The sequence below is a fragment of the Onychostruthus taczanowskii genome, unplaced genomic scaffold (assembly GCF_017590055.1).
Source record: "Onychostruthus taczanowskii isolate IOZ18803 unplaced genomic scaffold, ASM1759005v1 scaffold83, whole genome shotgun sequence".
NCBI classification, from domain to species: Eukaryota; Metazoa; Chordata; class Aves; order Passeriformes; family Passeridae; genus Onychostruthus; species Onychostruthus taczanowskii.
Window position 1 is genome coordinate 3365078 of NW_024506221.1, and position 23387 is coordinate 3388464.

At 37.9% G+C, this 23387-nt stretch overlaps 1 protein-coding gene across 3 annotated transcripts in view; it reads right to left on the minus strand.

The window, feature by feature from the left end:
* GHR (growth hormone receptor) overlaps positions 1-23387 on the minus strand; it is a 119062-nt gene that overhangs the window by 70835 nt on the left and 24840 nt on the right. For all 3 annotated transcript variants that reach the window (XM_041424567.1, XM_041424569.1, XM_041424568.1), the window contains exon 2: positions 6771-6855. The gene's annotated coding sequence lies outside the window, so the exon portion shown is untranslated. The remainder of the gene's footprint in view (positions 1-6770; positions 6856-23387) is intronic.

Sequence of the window (23387 nt, forward strand, 5' to 3'; positions counted from 1 at the left end):
TTATTAGATAGCAGTCATCCAAAAGACAAAATTCTGCTCTTTGCTTTGTTATTTGTACAATGAATTGCAAAGAAAAGTGCTAGAATTTCTTTATATAAGCAAATGTATATTCCAGTCTCTTTATATTTAAGAAATATAATGCATACATTTAATGTCCAATATCATGTCAAGAAAGCAAAGAGAAATATCTAAGTCTGTATCAGTTACACTCCTAGTAATCTGTACTAAAAAAATGTGGGTTTACTCAAAAACCTTTCACTGAGATAATCATTCACACTTTACATGAACAGATTAAATGGTATTTCCAGCTCTGTAAAAAAATCCCAAACCACAAAGCAAAAGCTCTTCAGTGTCTTGCTGGCATTGAAGTTCAAATCCCATCAGGACTACAGCAGTGTGGACCCAATCCAGCAAAGCAGTAAAAAACATCTGATTTCAAGCAGGCAAGATTATATATTTAAGATGAGAACATGGCAAAGTAATTCTCCTAGCACTGCGAGAGAGTTTAGCACCTCACAGAAATCAGGAAAAAATAATGAAGCACAGGAATCACGGTGCAAAGCAACCTGTGTGACACCACTGGGAGTTTAGGCTGGAACATGAGGGAAAACAAACAGGATTATTTTATGCTTGATAACAAATAACAATTTTATATGTGCTGTTGAAACATCACTACACAGCAGGTCAGTTCCACTGTTCAGTCAGCATAATCTCTGCAAGCTTTCTCCTGTGTGCCAGTATCTGCATTATTACTCAAATTAAAAAACATATTACCTGGTACTTGGGCAAATACAGTCAGTTAGGTTTCAGCACACATCATACATAAATCCACATCTGATCTCTTGGAGCTCTTACATAACATGAAAACCCTGCTCCCTCTGATTTCTTTATATTGCTCTTTGAAGTCTGTAAGGCCAGTTTGAGTTCAAGGTGATCGGAAGAAATTGAGGATGCTTTGTTCAAAAACGCTTGGTTATAACACAATTCTGGTTTCACTGGAGATCACCAGGAGTTTCATCATTTTGGAACAGTTTGGTAAGAGCCAGTCATTTTTGCTCAAAGAGCAATTTCAGGAAATCAGGCTTTTAATTTTAAATAGTATTTATTTAAAAAAACCCCATTTCTTCTAGGGAAAAAAAAAATCCCCAAGAAGTTGTAAAATTTAAGTTCAAGGCCTGATATTTACCCTAGACTAGCGGAATTACTTAACAGCTCATTACCATGGGACAAATTAATTATATGGTTTAATCGCACGCTACATTATTCGTGTTCTCCTAATCAGATTAAAGACAACATAACAGAGCCTGTACGGCATTTAGGAAGTCATTAACTTAAATAGTACAGTAAGTGAAAGCTAGTAAATGACAGAAAAAGCATTTCTGAGTGCATTTCTGCATGACCACTCAGGACTCCAAGCACTCACATACTTGCTATTAGTTGGTCTGCAGGAAAAGAATAATCTTCCTGACAGAAGGTTTAAAGTAACCACCGCATTTTAATTTAGTGCAGTTCTGTATGTCCTGCAGCTCATGTAAGTTTAAGACATGATGTATATTCATTTATTTTGAGTCTGTAATACGCAGACTGAAGCCAACTTTAAATTTCAGTTAAACTGATGCAGATTTAATACACGAGCACACCTATTCAATGCAATTGTTTTTCCACAATAACTTCAAGCAAAATTATCTGTTTAAGAAGTTCTGTGTTAATAAGAAACAGTATGATTGGTTTTCCATGTGTCCCCTCTGAGATCATACCAGCATTGTTCCTTCCCCTATTGGCTGCTGGTTTGGAACTTTAAGTCCACGCAAACCTGAATATATAAATGGTGGGCACCTACCAAAAAGTAGGTTACTGCATTCAACAAGTGCTTAAACTATTTCATATCGACACATAGAGTGATTTTGACCTAGATCCTTAACTGTACAAATCAGCACGAAGTTGAAAGAAGCACTGAATGAAACAAGCAAGTGGAAATCACTTGGTATTTTTAAATGTTGTGCTGCCAAAACAAGTTTTCATGAGGTAAGAAATAAGTTGTGAAGAAAAGCTGATCTCTATTCAAACCTTCATAAAATTCTTTAAAAGTCTGTTAATTTCTGCCCCCACTTGCGCTGGTAAGACCTGGAATACAAAATACCCAACTTTTAAATTTAAAGTATGTTTTGATGAAGCATCTCACATACAAAGAAAGACTATGCCCACATTTACCAAAGTGACTTAAAAATACATGAGCATTTTTAGATATCATCCAAAGAGGATCTCTAAAACCTTTATACTGAAACAATCAGTTCTGATACACATTTTTATGATACAGCTGTTGAAAACAACTTTTAGGCCAAGACAACTTTTAGGCCAAGAGCTGCAGGAGGAATGCTGCTAATTTTTAATTGGAGATTTTTCCAAGGCTAGAGTGTCCAGTATTTCCAAATATAGGGAACCTGACTAGCTTTTTTGCTGACAGAATTTACTGAAAGCCAATCTAATGTACAAACTGTGTACACGGCTTGATTTTTCAGGGCCTTCAAGTAACTTCTTCCAATCCAAGTTTTGTAACATACCATGGCATTATTTTAGCTGCTTCATTTATCACAGGTCCTAAAAGAATTCTTACCGAGGAAGCAGTAGAAATGGGGTCTGGTTTGTATCCATGTGCTTGCACACACTTAACACACACATGCACACAGGCATATTGGTGTTTTGATGGAACCTGAAGGTATACCTTCACAAGCACTTAACTCATTATTTATATCCTTTCTCTCTAGATATATATAAAAATATATATATTTATATCCTGAGTATTTATATATGAGAGGGGGAGATTCCTTCCTGTGAGGCAGATGAGCATGGGTTAGATCTGACAAGCAGGAAGTATGGCAAAGCTCATGGAAAGCCTTTTTTCCTGTGCTGGAGAGGTAGAAGGGTATGTGCCATGGGATCCAGAACAGCTTTGAAATGCAGCTGATTATTAAGGAAGGGGAGACAAATTTGGATTGCTCATTGAGTGATGAAGCCAGCCTGCCTTTTAAGGGAAATAATCCAAACAGACATGCCTGGTAATCTTTAGAGTTAATGACCTCCTGAACAGTTATTGGTTTAGAGAGTTTACCTCCTAGTAAATCTGCATGGGCACCTGCAGCTATCATAGCACTACAATGACAGCTTCATCTGCAACAGAGATAAAGAGAAATGCCAGGTTGTAATTAGAAATGCACATTGGAAACTGACAGAGCTTTGTCCTGATGCCCATAATTTCCCGTAAGAAAGCTTTACCAATGGAGAAATTAAGAAGTGTCTGTAAAATAAGCCACAGAAACAACCATATTAATTTTAAAGATAATTTGACAGACCAGTTTCTAAAGAGGTATTTTAATGATGCCAGATAGTATTTTCCATCAGCAAATCCAGAAGAAGTCAGCAGCAGGAGTCAGTGGCATTATCCATTTAACAGACAGAGAAAGGGACACACTTGGGAAGAGGAACAGCTCGCCTGTATTTACACCTCAGCCTAGCAGCAGAATAAAGCATGGACTGCAACACCCCCCTTATATACCACAGAATATTACAGTCTTGTGGATACACTGCCAACCCTCTTAACAAGACAAAATAAAGCTGTAGTGGATTAAAAAAATCCCAAATCAAAAACCAAACCCAAACCAAACAAATTGACAGTTTGCATTAAGATTGAAAGAATTGCAATTAAGAGAAAAAGAAGCTCATCTGAAACACTCAAGCAACTAGAAAAGACATCTTAATAACTGTATAGCTCTTTCACAAACAACAGAAATTAATTGTGCTTTTCAGCTGTGGTAACACCAGTGTAGTGGATGTAATCCTATCACATCACATATACCACTTTTCAAATGTCAGAGACAAAAGCAGTCATAGCTCAGCATTACAACATTTGATTTTAGACATCATACATAAAGCACATCAGCTTTGGACTGATCAGCTCAAAATGGGATACTATGCAACAAACAGGTGCTACAAACAACAGAGCTGCCCAGTGCAAAGCTGGCTGGCTGGCCAAGGGACAAGCACGTCCGCCTCCACGGATTTTATGACTTCCTTCTCTGCAGGAACTCCATCACAATACCAACTCATTAAAAAAGTGAAACTTTGGAGTACATTCAACTGTTCATTAAAACTGAGCAATGCATTCACATTTTTCCATTGCTGTTACTGTTATTTTACATGGGAGAATGAGGAAATAGATATTTACAGATAAAATTCACAAGGTACCAGAGCCTGGGCCTTCACCCACAACCACTCTAAGTATTTCTCAGGCACAAACCCACTCTGTGCTGTCTATTCACAAATATAAATCCCATACCAAGCTAGATCTCAGACATATCATTCAAAAAAAAAGGAGCAGACTAAAGGGCAGGACATTGGAGGGACTTTTGTAAAGCCCTGCTGCGGGCTCTTCTCATCTAGCACATTATTCAACTCCTCTGAAGTCTGACTAGGAGCCTTGCCCTAGTACGCATTTTTATACTAAAGCAGGAAGCAGGACTGCTTGCACAGATGCCCGTCAGCAAAAGTCTTAGGAACTGGCTCTCTCCCTTTAATCAGGGCACCCTGATTAAAGCAAACACCCTCACATCAGTCAGCCCTGGGCTCTGAATGGCAGTCTCACCCACATGGCCATGTGGAAAGTATCAGTATGGAAGGGAAAGAGCAGGACTGTTCCTTTTTGTAGTTCTGGTACTGAATAAATTTAATTTCACAGTAAGCTGTTTTTACTGGAGAGACCAAAGGCTTTCATCTCAAGAAAAACTTAAAAAAAATTAATATAAAATATATACATAAAAACCTTTTACCTTTTTTAAAAGAAGTCACTGGCAATCATACCATCTGCTAAAATATGAATGACACTTACCAACCACACCAATCTTGTGACAGCAGCCATGTTCACATAAATGGCATAAATCACACACGTAAGTGTGATGAAACTGACTGCTCTCGGGTTCAACACAAATTGTACAGCAATGTTCAATAAAATCACTTCCTCATAGCGTGTATTTTTCCCAACATTATTAAAACTGCAGAATATCACAGCAGACATAGTTTTGGACTGCCCTGATGCATGAATCTGTTCTTATTTTTAGTTCATTTGTTGCATACAAATTTTTCTTCAGTAATCACACTTTTTAGCAGGTGAATAGATTCATATACTTGAAAGAATAAAAACTAGTCACACATAAATACAAAAGGTTTAAATGATCCCCTGGTAAGACCGTGTCAACATCACATCAAATATGACAAGCACTGTGCAAATAGCATTTCCTAAGGGTTGGGATCTTTTGGTCCCTTCTGAAAGTTTGTAAGTATTAGCCTTCATTTACAAACAGGAAACTGAAACACAGCAAGGTTACAGAGGGTGACAGAATCTGAGTGAGTTTGTGGTGGAGCTCAAAAGCAATGCCAGACCCTGTGTCCAAGCTGTGCCCTTCCAGTTCTAAGCTGCTTGCAGAGGAATCAGGAATGGGCAGTTCAGCTATGGATCAAATCACTCCCCGGGAACAGGAAGCCAAGAAAACAGAGCCCAGAGGCAGTTTTCTGTATGGTTGTTTGGCCATGTTTCAGCTATAAAATAACTGAAGTCATTCAAAAACTGTTTTCCAGGTGTGCTGAACTCTGTATGAAAAGGCATGGTAACCACAACAAAGAAAGCTTTGGTTAAGAACATCAGTAATGACTAATTTATGCATACTTTACAAGCATTTTTACAAGTAACTTTTCACTATTCTGACCTTATTTTCTTGGTGAAATACATATAGGCAAATATCCCTAGCAGAGATCCATGGTGCAATGAAGGAATCTAAAGTTCTACCATCTGGTTTCAGAAACATTAAGAACACAAAAAACATAGCAAGTTTTATCTACTGTTATAGAAACCAAAGCTAGAAGTATCTGTAATTTCTCCTCTATTTAATGACAGTACAACTATGTACACTTAGACAGGAATAGCCAGTTCAAGTCTCATAAAACTGCTACAGTACACAGATAGCAGCTGTAAAGTCTCATGCAGCAATTTAACACCAGCTAACAGCTTTTCAGCTTCACACCATGAGCAGCCACAGGTCTGAATCCCTTATACAATAGATATTTTTGTGATGTTCAATTCAAATTTACCCCACTGCATTCTGATTAGACTTTCAGTAATACAGGAAAGAACCAATGAATTAGACATGAATTAAAACCAAAACATACGCTCAAATTCAATGACACTTGTGTCATTTAAACCATGATCTGTTATCTACAGTATTCTGACAGGCATTTTCACATTCTCCCTCACTCATAAAATAGAGATTTTTTTTCTCTAATTGTTTCAATAGTGTGCATTTAAAGTCAGCCAATTAATATCCTAAATAACACTCTATGTGGGAAATGGCTCATTAAAATGCAGTATAATCATTTTTCTCTGGCAAGGAAAAATGGCTTTTAACCACTTTTAAGAGTCACCCAGCCCTCTGTCTCAAATGCTACCAGAGATTGACAGAAGGGCTTGAAGTCATCAATTTAATCAGGACTGACTCTGACAGCCTTAATTCATATATCTCCACTGTTTTGGATATTAAAATATGACAATTGGATCCCAATCAGAATTTTGTATAATGCATATTATAATTATCACCTCCTGCAGGAATAAATCCTAGGATCTGTGTGGAATCATTTTAGGGTATTACGGGATACTACTGATCAATCTGCTTAGCCAACACTGGTAATAAAATCACTTGCAGGTAAGATAAAAATTATCACACTACCTCGAATGTCAGCGGGGGATGGACAATGCTTCACGCCTCCCTCAGCTCGACTGCAGATCACAACCTTCTCCAGCCATCCCAGCACCTTCACGAAAACAGGAGAAACAGACAAGAGATGAGTTCTGGAACAGCAAAGGTCACCTGCGGTGGGAGGGCAACATGACAAAATCCAGACTGGTGTCCTGGTCGTGCTGTCCCTCAGGGAAGGCCACCGGCAGGGCAGCCTGAGCGCAGCACCTGGGCTTCTCACTCAAACTGCAGCCGGGCCTGCGGCCCGTGCCACCGAGGGCTGCCAGCCACAGCACCCCCTGCTAACCTTGACATTAAAATGAACACATACTTGAAAGGCTAAGAGGGGTCAAGGTGGCTGATCAACTCATTCTTAATGCACATTCCTGGTGAAAATCAGCTGCCCTGGAAGTAATCTCTGGACCACCAAGAGGATGAGTAGTATCTCACTACCACAACAAAAACAACAACAACAACAACAACAACTACTACTACTACTATTACTACTAATACTACTACTATTTTAGACAACAAATTACAGCACAATAACTTATAAACTAGTGAAATTAAGAAAATAACATTTCATTTTCCTCTTAAAGGAACATGTCTAAGTCTTAGGAAGATGGCATGCTGATAAAAAAAAGTGGTATATTATGTTCTGAATAATCTAAGCACATTTTCGCTGCCATGATATTTTGGCACAGCAGCAGCATCCAAAAGAGTTTTTGACTAGCAGCATTTCTATGTTAAAGGAAAATAACATAAATTCAACATGGAAAGTTACTTCTTCCCAAGAATTCAAGTCACCTTTTGAAAGCATTTAAAAAAGTCAGATATGGTGCTCACATTATTTGAATAATTCACAATAATCTGGTTTCTAGTGGGTGGGACTACAAAAAGATGACCAGATTTCACAGTATCAAGCTGTTTAAAACACAGGGGCAAAAAAATCAGACTGCAAAACCACTCAAATAACATTTAAAGAACTACTGTGTACATGCAAACTGAATGCCTAGGATCACACTACCCTACCCTGAACAAGAAAAAAGTAACATTTTAAAAGAGAATTTTCCTTTACTGAGTTAGCACTAGGTGAAAAAAGAGCAGCAAGAATCTTTTTGTACCCCCAGAATTTTCTATCTGTTATGTGTATAAGTTTAATGTACAAATAGATCACTAAACAGTGGAAAGAAAAATATGCTTGTGAGTGAAAGTTTCATCAATATTTCTCTGGAACCCTTCTATACTGCAATGTGTAAAAGGCTTCCACCTCCAAGTTTATACTAAAAAACCCCAAAACAATACCCTCCCCAACTGCCAGATGAGAAAACCCTTCAATATAGAGAAAAATTAACAGACTTTTGAAATAAACAGAAAGCCATTTCCATGCAAAAGCATGACTAATATGTAGTACTCCTATAAGAAAAATCATCCTATGTGTGATTATCCAAGTTAAAATATGTAAGCACAGTTCACTCCTGGTTCACATAATGAAACAAGTGGATTAAACAAGTCCCTACATTATAAGTCTTTACATTAGTCTACCCCATAATGTGCTCAGCAAAATTCTATTATCACACGTTTTAGAAAGCGCCTGCTCACATTTCAGCAGGCTGAGAATATAACTGATTATGTCCCCCATTCATATGTAATTCCACAAGGAGTCTTGTGTTAATTTAATTTCTGATTTTGAAAGAACTCTGAATTTCAGACAGAGTAACTGAGCAGTGAGCCACAACTCTCATTTCCAAAAATAAAAGGACAGCTTAGTGTGGAACAAAGTTATAAAGTCTAAGCCAGCTATTGACTGAAGTGAGCTACTAAGGACTACTGTCAAGTTCCTTTTTCAAAACACTCGCTATGGCACTAACAAGGGGAAATGACCTTTATATGACAAAGTCAGAATCCCATTACAATAGGACAGAAAAAATTATTCCAGTAGTCCTTCCAAAATATTTTGAAATCCTGCTCAGCAGCAGAAAAGATCCCTCAGCTACTTTATGGGCAACAAAGGGAAATGTCCTAACTTCTGATTACCTGATTGTACTCAGAACATTTTGTTTCACTCTTGGCAGCTGTGGCGATGTGCTCCAACCCCTGCTGCTTTCTGCTTGTGCAACAGCCACCCGGGGTGGTTGTGACGGCTACATCTGGCTCACAGATACCAACACAATAGTCAAGGGCCATAAATCCTGCTTGGCACCTAAGGCCTGTGAGTCTTGTTCAACAGCTGAGGGCTACTTGAGCATGCGCCAAAAGAAATACGGCTGCTGTGCAAATATGACCATAAGTCAATCATCTTACTCCATAAACAGTGGACAGCCTGAGGCTCGTTCAGCTCTCCTGTGCAGAAGGGGCTGTGTACCAGGACACATGCATGGACACCTGTCTCCAATAATCCTTGGGCGCGAGGCTTCTTGCCTCAGAAGATTCACAGTAAGTGATTAGTAACATGCTAAACTTTGAAATTTTACCTAAGTGCCATAAAATAATGATTATGCAATTACAATCCTTTAGCCACAAAGTGTTGACCAAGTCTGGGACTAAATCTGGATCCAGCCACAACTAAACTCCCATCAGAAAATTTAGAACATAGGGGAGTCCTTTGAAACTGGTGACTCAACAGCATGGTCTCCCGGACAGTTTTGTCTGACCCCATCCTCTGCGCCGTAAAAAATCAAGTATACCTTGGCATCAAATATTGTTAAACTGCTGACGCATTTACCACCGAACTTTGTTAAATGGCTGTTTTACCTCAATAAAGATTTTGCTACTTCTTTCTTGCAGAGGAAGTGCGTCACTCTATCTGTGGCAGCAGCAAGGGGTGATAGCACAAAAAATGCCAGCAGCAACAGCTCAGAACAGCCATACAAGCACAAAATCAGCTATATTTGCACTTGGCTCTGCCAATTCACTGTGTGTGAAAAACAGGCATTACTGTACCTAAGGTAATAAGCTAGATGTTAAAATGATTAGCAGTCTCCCTTTAAAATGATTCTTGGAAAAACTGCAGCTTTGCAAAAGGGTAACACAGATTAAAGTGAGTAAGTGATACAGGTGAAGCTCTTTTTTTTTTCAGAGATACATATTTTGCCAGAAGCACATTTGATTACTGTAATCCACAAGGCAAACAAAAGGATTACAGCACTGAGTTGATAGGACCCATCCAAACTAGTTTGTTTCACAAAATAAGAAACAGACCCAGATGCATCAGTGCCTTGATTGGGATGTGAGGATCTTTGCCCATTATTATCTTCTCATTATGTCCTAAGCTAACCTAGCAGAAAATAATAATCTGGACAAATGAAATGGACTTAGAAGTGCCAGAAGTTCTTTTGGTCTTCAAAAAAGCACCTAAGAAAAGGTCCAGTGCTGAAAAAAAGCTGGAAAGGTTTTTGAACCTCTCCCATGCAAAATCTTCATGCTGAAGTACAAACTAGTGAAATGTACTGAAAACTGGCTGAAATGCCCCGCTCAAAGGATTTCAATCAATGGCGAAAAGTCCAGCTGAGGCACAGCCACTAAAGAAGCAGCCCAAGAGTAATTGCTGCTTAAATCTCCATTAATGACTTTTTTCACTGACAAGGGGACAAAACAGCGGAAGAGATTGTATAGAGGTTGTGGGGTCCAGGGGTACTCAAAAGTCCAATGGACTCAAAGCACAATTGCATTAATGAAATCTTGCTCTGAGGACAAGGGTTGGACTAAATGATACTCAGGCATCCTTTCTGACGTCAGTAATTCCATGATTCCACAATTCTGTGTATTTGCACATCTAACTGAAAAGTTGCAGGGCAGACAAAAAAAGAGGAGGGTATAAATTACATGCTTTGGAAGAAAGAGTGCAAAAAAACCCCTATGATTGCATGGAACATTGAAAAGGAGTGGACTATTTCCAAGCAGACATATGATATGGATTCAGAAGTCCTACAAGATTGTCCAGGAGTTCCTGCTTCTCCATTAAGCTGGACTACCAACAGATGTGTCAGAGGACACCTGGCACCTGTGAAATCTGGCACCTACTTCCAGAGCATTTGTGCTTCTCAGATTTGATCTAAGGAATCCTAAGTATCTCTTTCTTCTATTTCTCTTGTATTTTATTTCTTTCCATTTCCAGTTAAAGCACTACCCTACATCTTAATTCAGAGGAAAACAAAACAATCTGTCTGAGATGTATTCTAATTTTATCTGAAAAGCACTTTATTTCCCTAGATTGCATCAATTATGATGCGTGACACTTGCTGAGAGTCTTGAACTACTTTTTCCTAAACCTTTTGAAAGTATTTATCTCAAACAAAAGGAAAAACGGACTCTTCGCATGCACTTCTGATTCATTCCAAACATTTTATGGCAAGTTGAACATGAGCCAGTAGTGAGTGCCCTGGCAGCCAGGAGGGCCAACTCTGTCCTGGGGGCATCAGGTACAGCACCATCAGCTGGGCAAGGGAGGGGATTGTCCTGCTCTGCTCTGCACTGGGGCAGCCTCATCCTGAGTGCTGGGGGCACTTTTTGGTGCTACAGTGTAAGAATGATTGTTTATCAGATTGTTTAAGTGTGTCCAGAGAAGGGTGACCTGGACTGTGAAATCCCTTCAGGGCAAGACTTAGGAGGACCATTTGAGGTGACTTGGCTTGCTCAGCTTGGAGGAGAGATGGCTGAGGGGGCACCTGGCAGCAAGATACACTTTCCTCCTGGCAGGCAGAGAAGGGAAGTGCTGGTCTCTCCCTGGTGACCAGTGCCAGGACACAAGGAAGTGGAGAGAGGCTGCACTGGGGAAGTTCAGGTTTGACATTAGGAAAAGGTTCTTTACTGAGAGCATAGCTGGTCACTCCAACAGGTTCCCCTGGTCATGGCACCAAATATGTCAGGAGTCCAAGGATTGTCTGGACAAGCTCTTGGTTATATGATTTAGTTCCAAATGGTCCTGAGAAGGGCAGAGTTGGACTCCATGATCCTTATAGGCCCCTTAAGACTTGAGATATTCTGTGATTCTATGTTTTTTCCCAGGTTTAAACTTTTCACCTTCAAACTTGTAATGGGGTTTCCCATTCTAAGCTAAAATAATGTTCTGCAACTGTGAACTCACTCCTTAAATTCTCTCATCAACTTTCTCCTCTGCACAGGAATTCCCTAAATTGCTTCAAGGAAACACTAAGAAAACACACCAGAACCTTCCATCATCATTCCTTTTTTCTTCTATTCAGGTACCAAAAGCTTTGAATCTGTTTAATCTTTACACTTGTCCCACCAATCTACTCTGGACAAGTGATCACATTCTAGTTCCAAATCAGAGTATTTCCCCCGCCCCTCCCCCCCCAATCTATTCATATCTTTAGGAGTCTAACAATAAATCTTGCCCTTCATGGTTTAAATACTTCACTGAACCACACTTTTGCCCTTACAGACTTGGCAGTCTTTGCCTCTTTGACATAACAATAACCGGAACATTTTCTTAGCAGCACCAAGCTGAGTAACAACTGATTCTTTTTTGGCACTCATGGTAGGATAAAAGATTAGTTTATGTTTTCCACTGCATTATGGTTACAAGTGTATATGTGGACAGAATAGCTCAGGAGGTCTACACTGTGGTGCAAGGCCAAATATAGGAATTAATACACTTCTTTGGCCTTTTAAAAGAAACCACCAGTATTGTAAAGGATGCAAACAGAAATCCAAGCAATTTCACTTGACAAACAACATAGCTCTTGTGCTATCCAGAAATTCAGACTGCCTTCCTTAAGTGAAATATGTCATATTCCCAGCTACAGCTTCTTCTTGTGCTGGAGGAATGTTATGAAGAATAGTTTAGTCAATGTTTATAGAAAGTATTTTGAGATCTGGGCTGCTGGAAATCCAGAACTCTATTAGCTGAAACTGTTGCAGACATATCAGTAACTTAAAAGGAAAAGTCTGTTGATAAACTAACAGGAAAATGACAAAGACAAGATTAGAAAAAAGATCTATTACAGGATTATTGTAGACACTTCTTATGTCCACACTTAAGAGACTAACTAACTTCAAAAGAGCACGGACATAAAAATGTTGCTTGAAGTCTGGAGCACCTTTTTATAATCAAGGTAATAGCCAGTTAATTAAGAAAAATATATAATGGATTACTGTACCTGGTCATAATCCATATGTGGCAGAAACAATAAGCACTAGATTGCTCTTTAATGAAACATAAGAGATATTGAGGAATCAAAAACAGAAATAAGAAACAAAAAATCTGTTACAAGGCTGAAACAAAATGAAAACTGGAATTTACTAGAAGATAAATAATATTACTTTTAAAAAATCCATCATTTTAACTTGCTTTTCAAGTAAACAAATTACTGGGCACAAGTAACTGGTGATCTGTGTAACAGAAATGGAGAAAATCAAGCAGTGCAACACTGTTAGACATTATCTGGTTCAAACCCCTTCTTCACAGCCAGATCACTTAATGCAATTAATGCAATTCAATTAATCTCCTTTTTGGTTAAACATTTCTCAATAGGCACATAAAATGTCAGTTGATATGGCAAAACAAATCTATTAATACTAACTAAAGCGGGAATAAAAACTGTGGTTCACGGAACTAAGACTGTAAAAAGGGAGAAGAAAAAAATACAGAATTTTTGAAAAGCAAATACAGCATAATCAGAAAATCACCCAATAAATGTATGTTGCCAAAATTGTCACTGCTCTAAGAAAAGACATAGCATAGAATGACTTGGCAAACTGTTAATACAGAAACATACAAACAGTATTCATTGGATCAAAAAAGGTCATGACTAACCAGCACAGCGGGTAAACATTTTATGCTTTGAACTACAGGGTTTATAATTCAGAGATACAAATGTTATCTTAGGCTTACTGGTGCCTTAGTATGTATCGCAGGCAAAGATGAAACCTCCATGGCTCCCATCTCCCCTCTACTTTTTGAAATGGTGCAACCTTAGCACATCATTCTTGAGAACAAAGGAGAGAGATTTAGGGGATAGCAGCAAATTTACCTTATCTCCATCACTGCCATGTTTGAGTTTAGTTTGGCCATTAAATCTTGTAGCTGCTACCCCAAGCATTCCTAATGTTTAAATGACAGGCTTTGTAAGTTCTACAAAGTGGTCACTTTCAAACAAAATGTAACCTATGAGCAGTCACTTTCTTCAACCTTCTCTTCACTCAACAGCAAATACAAAAAGCCCACTTTGTTGTCATATCCCCGAACAGCTACTCAGTTTCCTGCCTCACTATCATTTCATTTTCCTCAAAAAGGCTAACATTTGCCATTTCAGCTTAACAGGGTTCAGATTTCACTGACACAAGAAATGTAACTCTTCATTAGTTACTGACTATTTTGAGTTTCATTCAAAATTATGGAGCACAATGGGCTGATCTTTCTACACTTCTGAAGTATGTTCTCAGCTTTTCAGTCCTGAGCTGCACTTCCTCAGAGCTTCTGCAGTCAGGGGAATCTGGACATCACTTGGCTACGCAGAGCAATGCCTAAACCCTACATCACTGACCATACAGCTTCAAGGTCTGCGTGACTGCTGCTATCAAGAAGGAGCCCCTGTGAAGAAATTAAGCATTAAAGAAAGGGGTGTACAGAAGTTTGCTAAGACGAAAGGTGTTGAAGTCAGCCAGGAGTGAAAATTGTGGCTGGAAAGTGCACAGGCATGTAGGGCTGAAGGGCTAAAATGCAGCCCCTTCCACCTACTCTAGATGCCCAGCCAGGGGTTGAGTTAGGCATCCAGGCCTCTCCAGATGTTCCTGCAATACGCTGAGATACTTGTGGCTTCAAATACTGCTGTAATATGAGTGAATGTACTAATCACGTTCAAAATAAATATTTTGTTATTATAAAATACTGGTCTTAATTTTGTTCATCAACAATCACCACTGAGGTATCATGTAACAGGCAAAAAGAGTCACTAAGTTTTACATCTTAGTTGTGACTTCTCTATTGCCCTCTGTTGCAAGCTATATATGTACTTTATATATTTTCATATTCTAAATATATTTCTATTGTGGTAATCCTCCACAATTTTGGAAAACAAATACTCTTAGTGCTATAGAGCTGTCTGTTTAACAAAGCCACAGGAACCATATATGCTATGGCTTTTAATAGCTGTTTTCCAAACTCTAAAAATTGCTGAAGAAGAAAACATTTTTTTATTGGTTTTAGTCTTCTCTTTCTTCAAGCTTTCAAAACTTCTACTTTCTAAAATCTAAATCTGAAGAGTAACCCTACAACAAAGAAACTAATAGATCAGGGAAAAAAAATCTTTTAAAGGTCTCAAGCAAGACGCTCAACATTTTATTTCAGAGGCCAGTGTTTCTTCTAGGGAGATCTCCAATCCAATTCCTTAACTCAATGAAGATTATACATGGCATTACTGACCTGCATCACCCATGGAAAGAGAGACCTAGAAGAGATATTTTATGTCTCACATTCTGAAGCCTATACAACAAGGACACTTTAGAGTAGATTTTGTATTTTTCTTCCATTCTAATTTAAATATACTATTATTCGATTCTTTTATTGAATCAATAGAAGGAGGAACACAGCTCCAGAATTCCTCCATAGAAGTCAATCACAATAAGGCACTTGGGAAATCTGAGCATTTATTTCATAGCCTTCCATTCATCTTTCCTAAGAATGCCTGGACTTGCATCAATGTATATATTTAAATTAAAAGATTTATGCATAAAATACAAGTTTCTGTTTCATGTTGCAAGTTCTTGTCATAGCCATCATTTATTTTCTCTTAAATTCTGCTTCTGATTTTTATGTACATTTGCATCCACACTGCCTCTTTAGCTTGAAGTATTTTTGATAAATCTCCGAAAAAGAACAAGACAACGTGTTATCCAGCCAATGAAAAACTGAGTTCAACTAAAAGACCATCAGTATAAAAAAACTAAGGTTTCTTTACCTGTGGCTAACTAAGGAACAGAAAGTATCATTAGCGGGAATTTTTTTGGGGATGGGGTAAGAATTTACATAGGAATGGGATGGAGAATTCCTCCAGAGTCTGTTTTACCTCAGGTTTCAAGTGAGAACTCATATCTAGTGCAATTCAAATCTTCAGCCAAGTACTTCTCCATTGATTTAGGCTTGTTTTTCCTTCTAAAAATATTAAATCAACAATCTTAAATCAGACTCAGGAATTCAAAGAGGCCTATTTTCAGGGGTTGGCAGGAACACCACTGATGGCAGGACTAGCTTCCAGCCTGTAGCCAATATTAGACTGAATTAGAAATATAAATTTACTTATGTATTTACATACCTATACTTATTTAATATAGTTATTTATTGCCAACTCTGTCATATTTGTTTATACAGTCCACAACAGAAATACTGAATAATTGCAAAAGACAATCAAGTAAACTCACTTAACACTTTCAATTAAAAGAAGTAGAGAGGGCTTCCTTTTCCCGTTTCAGTATGCAGACATCATAAAAGCTTCACTGAAGAGATTCCTATATGCCTAATCAGATAATCTCTAATAGCTTCCTTATGACATAATTATACCTTGATGGTAAATGATGTCATTAAAAACAAAGGGATTTGCAGTTTTTTTGCACTTCTAAGGTATGTTTACTAATGTGTTTGTGAATTTAATTGCCTCAGTATAGAAGTGACTTGCAAGTTATCAAGGATTCCCAATTTTCTTTAAAAAGAACCTAAACAAAGAGATGTGGGTATTTTAGTTCTGCCTAATCTCAGGTTATTTCAGAAGTTTCATCATAGTGTACTAACTGATGCTGATAGTAAGTGAAAAGATGTTAAAAAGAATGCTTCTGGGCATAACAACTACTGATTCCCACAAAGCATGTGAATTCATACAGATGCAAATTATGTTTCCTTGTTCTTTCATTTAATGGCAAGTTTAATGCAGAGTTCAATTCACCCCTTTGCCATTATTATAAACTTCAATACTCATTTTCCATTACTGAATAATTAAATTCATGAAGCTCTAATTTACCTTGTCAGTGTTTAAGAACCTAAATGAAGGGATCAAGGGTTTCATTTGTTACAATGTGAGTCTTTGAAAAGATTATTTACATGCATCTATTTCTGTAAGCAGTTCTGCATTGGGCACAAAATAAAATTAAGTCAACTTTCTGGAAATAAAACCTGAACATGATTTAAGAAAAATAATGCACCAAACTCAGAATGAAAAACTGACCTATACAGATAAACAAAAAGGTTTTACTGAAAAGAAACCCTTGGGTTAAGGAAAAGAAAAAAAAAAAAAAAAAGAGAGAGAGAAAAAGAGAGAGAGAGGGAAAAAAGGCATCATATTTCAAACAACTTTCAATTCAACTTGTTCCTCATAACCCTGGTGCATGCTACCTTGCCTTGCCAAGAATAATGAATCAGAACAGTGGACAGCACTTAAGATTACCAGGGTAGCATGAATTATAGAATGGATCATTGTCAGACTGAAAACTCACAATACTGGTTATAAAGATAAAAGTAGCATTCAGAATTTGATCACAGATCCGAAACAAAAGTGTAGATATGGTTTTGTGCAATTTTTAGAGTGCTTTGTTTCCTTCTAAAGTAGCACTAAGTCCTCAGACCACATGCTGATATCAGAACATTTCAGTAATTTTTTCACTTGGAACTTTAGATCAATCAGTGATTTAAGTTTTTTTATTAAATATAGCTTACTTTGGTAGCTGATTATTCAAAGACCTAAAAAGGAAAGCAATTGTTTCCAGGAATTTCAGTTGCAGTAGCAGTGTGAGAAACTGAAAGTGCTTCTCACCACTCATGAATTTTTAATAAAAATTATCACATAAAATCACACTCAAATACCAAAGCAAGATGCAGTTTCCATGCCCCGAATTTATTGGTTCTGAGTATCAGCCTGCTAGAGAGCCCAGCAGACAGAATCAGCTATACTCATTTACCTGTGAAAGCTAGTGCACAGAATACTGAAGTAGGAAGAGATTTATCCTGTGAGAGCATTTCCTACCAGTAGCAAACCATTCCTGTAACCACAGCTGAAGTGAGGTTCATCAGGAGAAATCACCCCAACAATTAATTGATTTACTTAAATAATTTACATAGGAAAGCCAGTTTCAAGCTAACAGTACATCTTTTACTCATAAGCATACCACAGACCCACTCTTTCAAAATGTCACAGCTGCCACTATGACTACAGCAAGTATCAAGACTGGCAGGTAGAATACCTGCATGACCCTCAGCCCCATCCTTCAAAGGGAGTTCATACTCTTGATGAATGACTCCTAAGAATCTTTCAGCTTTTTAGGACATTGTGAGTCCTATCACGTCTCTGAGAACTAGACTTGTCAATAGGAAAGTGTGAATAAGGACATACCTGAATGAGCACAGATGAATTCAACTCTGACAGTACAAGAAAGAGCCCAAATGACACTCCCTGTGCATTACAAAAATTAAGTGAGAAGAATTAAGAGTGTAACAAAGCCTGAGAAGAGGGTGGAATTAAACATGTGTAGAGAAATTAACAGAGTAATAAAATATTCACTATTTACACTTAGTTCAAAGGGACAAGGATGACTGCACAGGCAGGGCAAGACAGAGGACAAGAAAAGCTGGGGAGGTGGCTGGATGCCATGTACCAAAATTTGGATTCCTTATTCACCATGAGCCAGAAAACACTCTATGGCAAAATTTTCAAAATAACCAAGGAAGATTCAAAACAGAGCAACACAACTCCCAGTTTTGTACAGCACAGTCTGTGCTGATCAACAGCTCATCTCCAGGCTGGCCCACAGATCAGCTCTTCCCACATAAGCGATGACTCAAGGATAGCATCATTCAGACAGCATGGGTGGTGTCACTCTGCTACAGAGGCCCAGCTTCTTTTCTAGGTATCCAAAAAGTGCTTCAGGGGCATTATGGAGAACACTGAACAAACTTTGTTTTCCTTTCATGAGTCAACATTCAAGCCATTCTAAGACAGAGCCCAGGAAAAAGAAGGTAACTACAGGTCACATCAATCTCCTGCTTACTGAGAGATCTCTGAACAGTGTAGGTAAAATACACCAGGGGGCTGCCACACAGCTACTGCAGATGGGCCATTGCCCCAGCGCTGTCAAGATCTGGGATCACCAGCCAGTACAACTTATCTACTATTTTCCCCCTCTGCTATCTTTCCTTTTGGAGAAAGGAAGAAAGGAGTGGATTAGTGTTAAAAGGGCCTGAAGATTTCTCTCAAATAATAACTAAATGAATTTTTTTTTTCGTCTACTCTAAATCCTTCATCTCCCTCCTCTTGCTCTCTGTCCCAGTACTCTCTACCTTTCCCTCACGCTGTCTTCCGACCTTTCACTCTAGGGCTCTACTTTTGCATTATAAATATGTTCAGTATTTCTCATCTTACAAAATTCTCTGCTCTACCAGCCCAGATCTGTCATAAATCTTCCTACAATTTTCACCTCAAACTCATCAAGCCAAATACATCCACTCACTAAAGGTCTAATCATACAGAATTTAAAATACGGATCTTTTGCATCAAGAAAGTTCCTGACAATTTGGTTTTGGAAAACAAATCAGAATCTTAATTCTACTCTCAGTCTGCTTTGCTCACTGTTCTGATCTAACTCCACAAACCTGTTTTTTTGTGATGGCTTCCATTTTATCTCATCATTTTCACACTCAGTCCCTCCTTCCCTCTTATCTTCTGGAAGTCTCACCCAGAAACAGCAGCTTTGAATATATGTAAATTCCTCTGACTGAGTACACTCCTACTTCTTACTCCAAATGAATTTCTCTTGTCACACAGAAATAAACAGCTGGGAAGAAGTTGAAAATAACTGTAAACTCAAACTGATTTTAACAGAAGTGAGATGCAATGAAAGTCTGCAAAAATTTTCTTTTCTTCCCCCTGAACACAGTACCCACTGCATTTTTATACAAAAAAGTAATAATTTGTTTGAAGACATTATTTAAAATTTTATCCAAATCTTACTTCAAAAGGTTAAAGGACAGCTGAATGAAAGATATTTAAAGGCCTAAGTAAATTTAAATAAATCACCCCCTCAAGTAGTTTCTAAAAAAGGAAATTCTTGCCAGATAGAAATTACTTGAACAGCTTAAAGCTGCAGAAAGAAGAAAATCAAATTAAGAGTTCATAAGCCACTGATCTAATTTTTAGTGAAAGATTGCATACAGCTGAAGAACAGTTTTTTTATTGCCATGTCAACACAAAAGAACACAAAGGGAAATTTGAAGTGTCTATCTGATAGAACAACTTCACTGAAAATTACTTTGTTTCTTTTATTTGATGCCAAAATAATAGTAAATTAAGGCAATCAGAAGGCATTTCACTACCACTGCTTATACTTGATAAGCACAAATAGTTAATGCTTTTGAATGATAGTAGTTGTCTCCATATTAAGAACAAAATCACACCAGCTTCTGCTTAATCAAAACATATCAGTTACTCTACTGTTAACTGAATTGAGACAGTTTCTATCTACATTACTTCATAAATATGCATTTTTAAAAATAAAATGGCAATTGCCTACCTTTCATAATAATTTGTGCTTATTATTAGAATGACTGCTGTATTTGTTTCCATGCCATGTGTACTTAGGCAGAGGTAAATTTCTGCAGAGAAATCATTTAATATGAATTTTGTTTTCTTTGTTGTTTTCTTTTCTTTTTTTTTTTTTTTTTAAGAGAAGAAGAGCAGATACTAAACAAGGTAGGGTTAGCGAAAACAAAAGATTAGGAATCCCAGAACATTTCACATATTTGTGACAGATGTAGGCACTAGCATCCTGGAAATCCCAACTCCCACACATACACATTGTGGCCATATGATGTGCCCAAGTGGTACAAATGTCACCAGAAGGATCAGGGCAGAGTTAAGCCTTATAATGGCAAGAGACATTAACCCAAATACCACTCACTTCAACTGCAGAATAGTGATTTTGGCATTACTTATACAACTTCCTTCATTTTTAGACAGCAAAAACAAACTAGTAAAGTTATATATACATTGAATCAGCAGTTCAGTTGCTTACCAACTAAATTCTTTTGTTGTCCCAGTTCAGAACTCATCTAACAAAATATAATTATCTTCAAGTGTCATTTTGTTAAATACTCCAGAAAGAAATAAGCCTCCACAAGCAGTGTGAACTAGTTTCCCCTTTCCGCCCTAGGGCAAATACAGACTATCTACAACAGAACTAGGGCTTCCTGGGAATAGCCTGCATCTCAGTTCAATACCAACAACGTGGGTAACATGAATATGTAAAACAGAAAGTTTGAAAATTTGAGATATTAGGACTTAGTTTTAAACTTGGCACTTATTTCCGCCTACACAATATTTGAAATCTTTAGAGTGTGGTATTTTCCCTTCTGATTCTCCAGAATGTTTCTACAGGATGCTACCAAGTCTTCTGATACATTAGTGAAATCACACAAGGACAGAGAATACATTAGTTCAGGTATGCTGGAGTTGGATTCTATTTTTTAAAAGTAAAAAGGAGAAGCATCTCTTATACAGCAAAGAAAAGGGCATATAAAATGCTCCTTTTCTTTTCAGTGCTAACTAGCTAATTATGTGTATGTGAAACATATGAGTTCCTACCATGGAAAATCGCCAGTGCCTGCTTATGCATCATTTACACGATGCAGAAGTGGCCTCGGTTCTTAGCCACAAACTTGCACAGTTAAGGTTTCAAAGATGCTGAAATACTCAGGAATGTTCCCTCACCCACTCTTACTGCCCTGGGTTGCTGAAGGAATGGCCTGTGAAGCACCATTGCAGTTTGTTAGACAGATGGCTGAGTGATCCTGGACAGAAAATGGGGAATTTCTAATGAAAAGCTGAAAGTTTTGTTTCCCACAATTCCTTTGCATGATTTACAACAATCGTGGTAATTTAAAACTGGCAACCGCAGACCAGAATGCTTGACTACTATTGTTTCAGTAGCACAATCAAATTACCCCTTTTGGGCTTTTACAATTAACTTGTTACATGCATATGTTACCACATCCTAAACAGTAATATTATCACATGAAGAAATTCAGTAGGGAATAGCAACAGGAAAAATACTGTGAATATAATTCCTAATCTGAGCCCCAGAGAGAAATTCTTTATCATAATATGCACTTTATGCATAATTATAATTTTAGAAACTTTTATGGTAGTATGTTCTTTTCCATTCCAGTCCTAGAACAGAAATGAAGGAAGGTCTTAAAAAATAAACATATAAAATTCTTGAACACTAAGATAATTAAATCTATGTTTAAGTAATCCCTCAGGCTCTCAAAGGTTTAATTAAGACTCTAAGCTACAAAGAAACCAACTGCCAAAGCTAACACCAGCCAGATACCTGCTTCTCTGCCATGTTAGGATTGTGAATTATAGCAAAATCCTTTTGTAAACCCACATGATGAACCAGCCAGAAGTGTATAAGGTCATTCTTTTCTTTCACTCACTTTTTGGATGAGATTTCTCATCAACATTAATAAGCTAATTCCACATGACTGACATGCAGCTGAGAAAAACTCAGAATATTACAATAAACATTGCTGCACTCCTGTCACTGTGGTATTATGCTGAGCAAGAGGGATGCAGAATAAAGCCTTCTTTATGTATCACCTTGAGGAAAAAAACGATGAATCACACAGGTAAGCAGCTTAGCAGTACTTGCTCTGTAAAATAACTGTAGAGTAAAAACCTGGGATCACTTGGCACTGTTACTAAGGAATCTGGATGTTTAATAAACCACAGATCTAAGAATTGCAGTGAAGGAAGTTGATGGCTCATGCTAATCAGATTCTTTCCTATCCAAGCAAGGGTATAGCATGGCATGGCATGGCAACAGTGGCAGACACCAGTCTGTGTTTAGACACTGCCCTGCCCAGCTGTGGGTGAAAAATGGTATGGACGTTGTGTGTAGCTCCTCTGTTGCTGCTCAAATCCTCTCTTCACAACCACGTTTGTTTTACTATGGTTCTGACCATGGAGAGAGAGCAACCTCTCAGAGCTATATTTCCCTCTTGTTTATGATGATTTTGGGATTTCATCCAGTAATCTCGTGGCTTGCTCCTGTTAAGCCCAAGTTGTATCAGCCTAAAGCATCAAGGGAACAGCCCAGAACACCAAACCTTCCACAACTGTAGCTGCAGAAATATCTTGTAGTAAAACATAGATTTTGCAAACAGTATCGCAATTAGGTATTCTTAAATGCAGCAGCAACTCGAAAATCTGCCTTCAATTAAATAAATATGAAGCCTCAAGAAAAGTTACTGTACTGCTATGAGAAGATACCAACACTCAGGTGAGCAGTACCAGTCTCTTCAAAAACCTCCCCAATGGTGTGAGCATAAGGGTCTGCTGTACTATAAGAATCAAACGGGTACTTCAAACCACCAAATGAGCAAAGAGTGCCCATTTAAAGAGCATTATTGTTGTGGGAAGCATCAAGAGATACTGATTTGGGTTTAACTGCAGAAGAAAACTGAAACAGTTAGGTTTATACCAGAGAGTAAACATGTTGTGACCAGAACCCTACTCAGCTGAAATTATGATGGAGATATAAAACATCATAGAAACCTAGATAGCTTTGCTACAGCAGTCTTCAAACGAAGAATAAAGAACTCAAGAG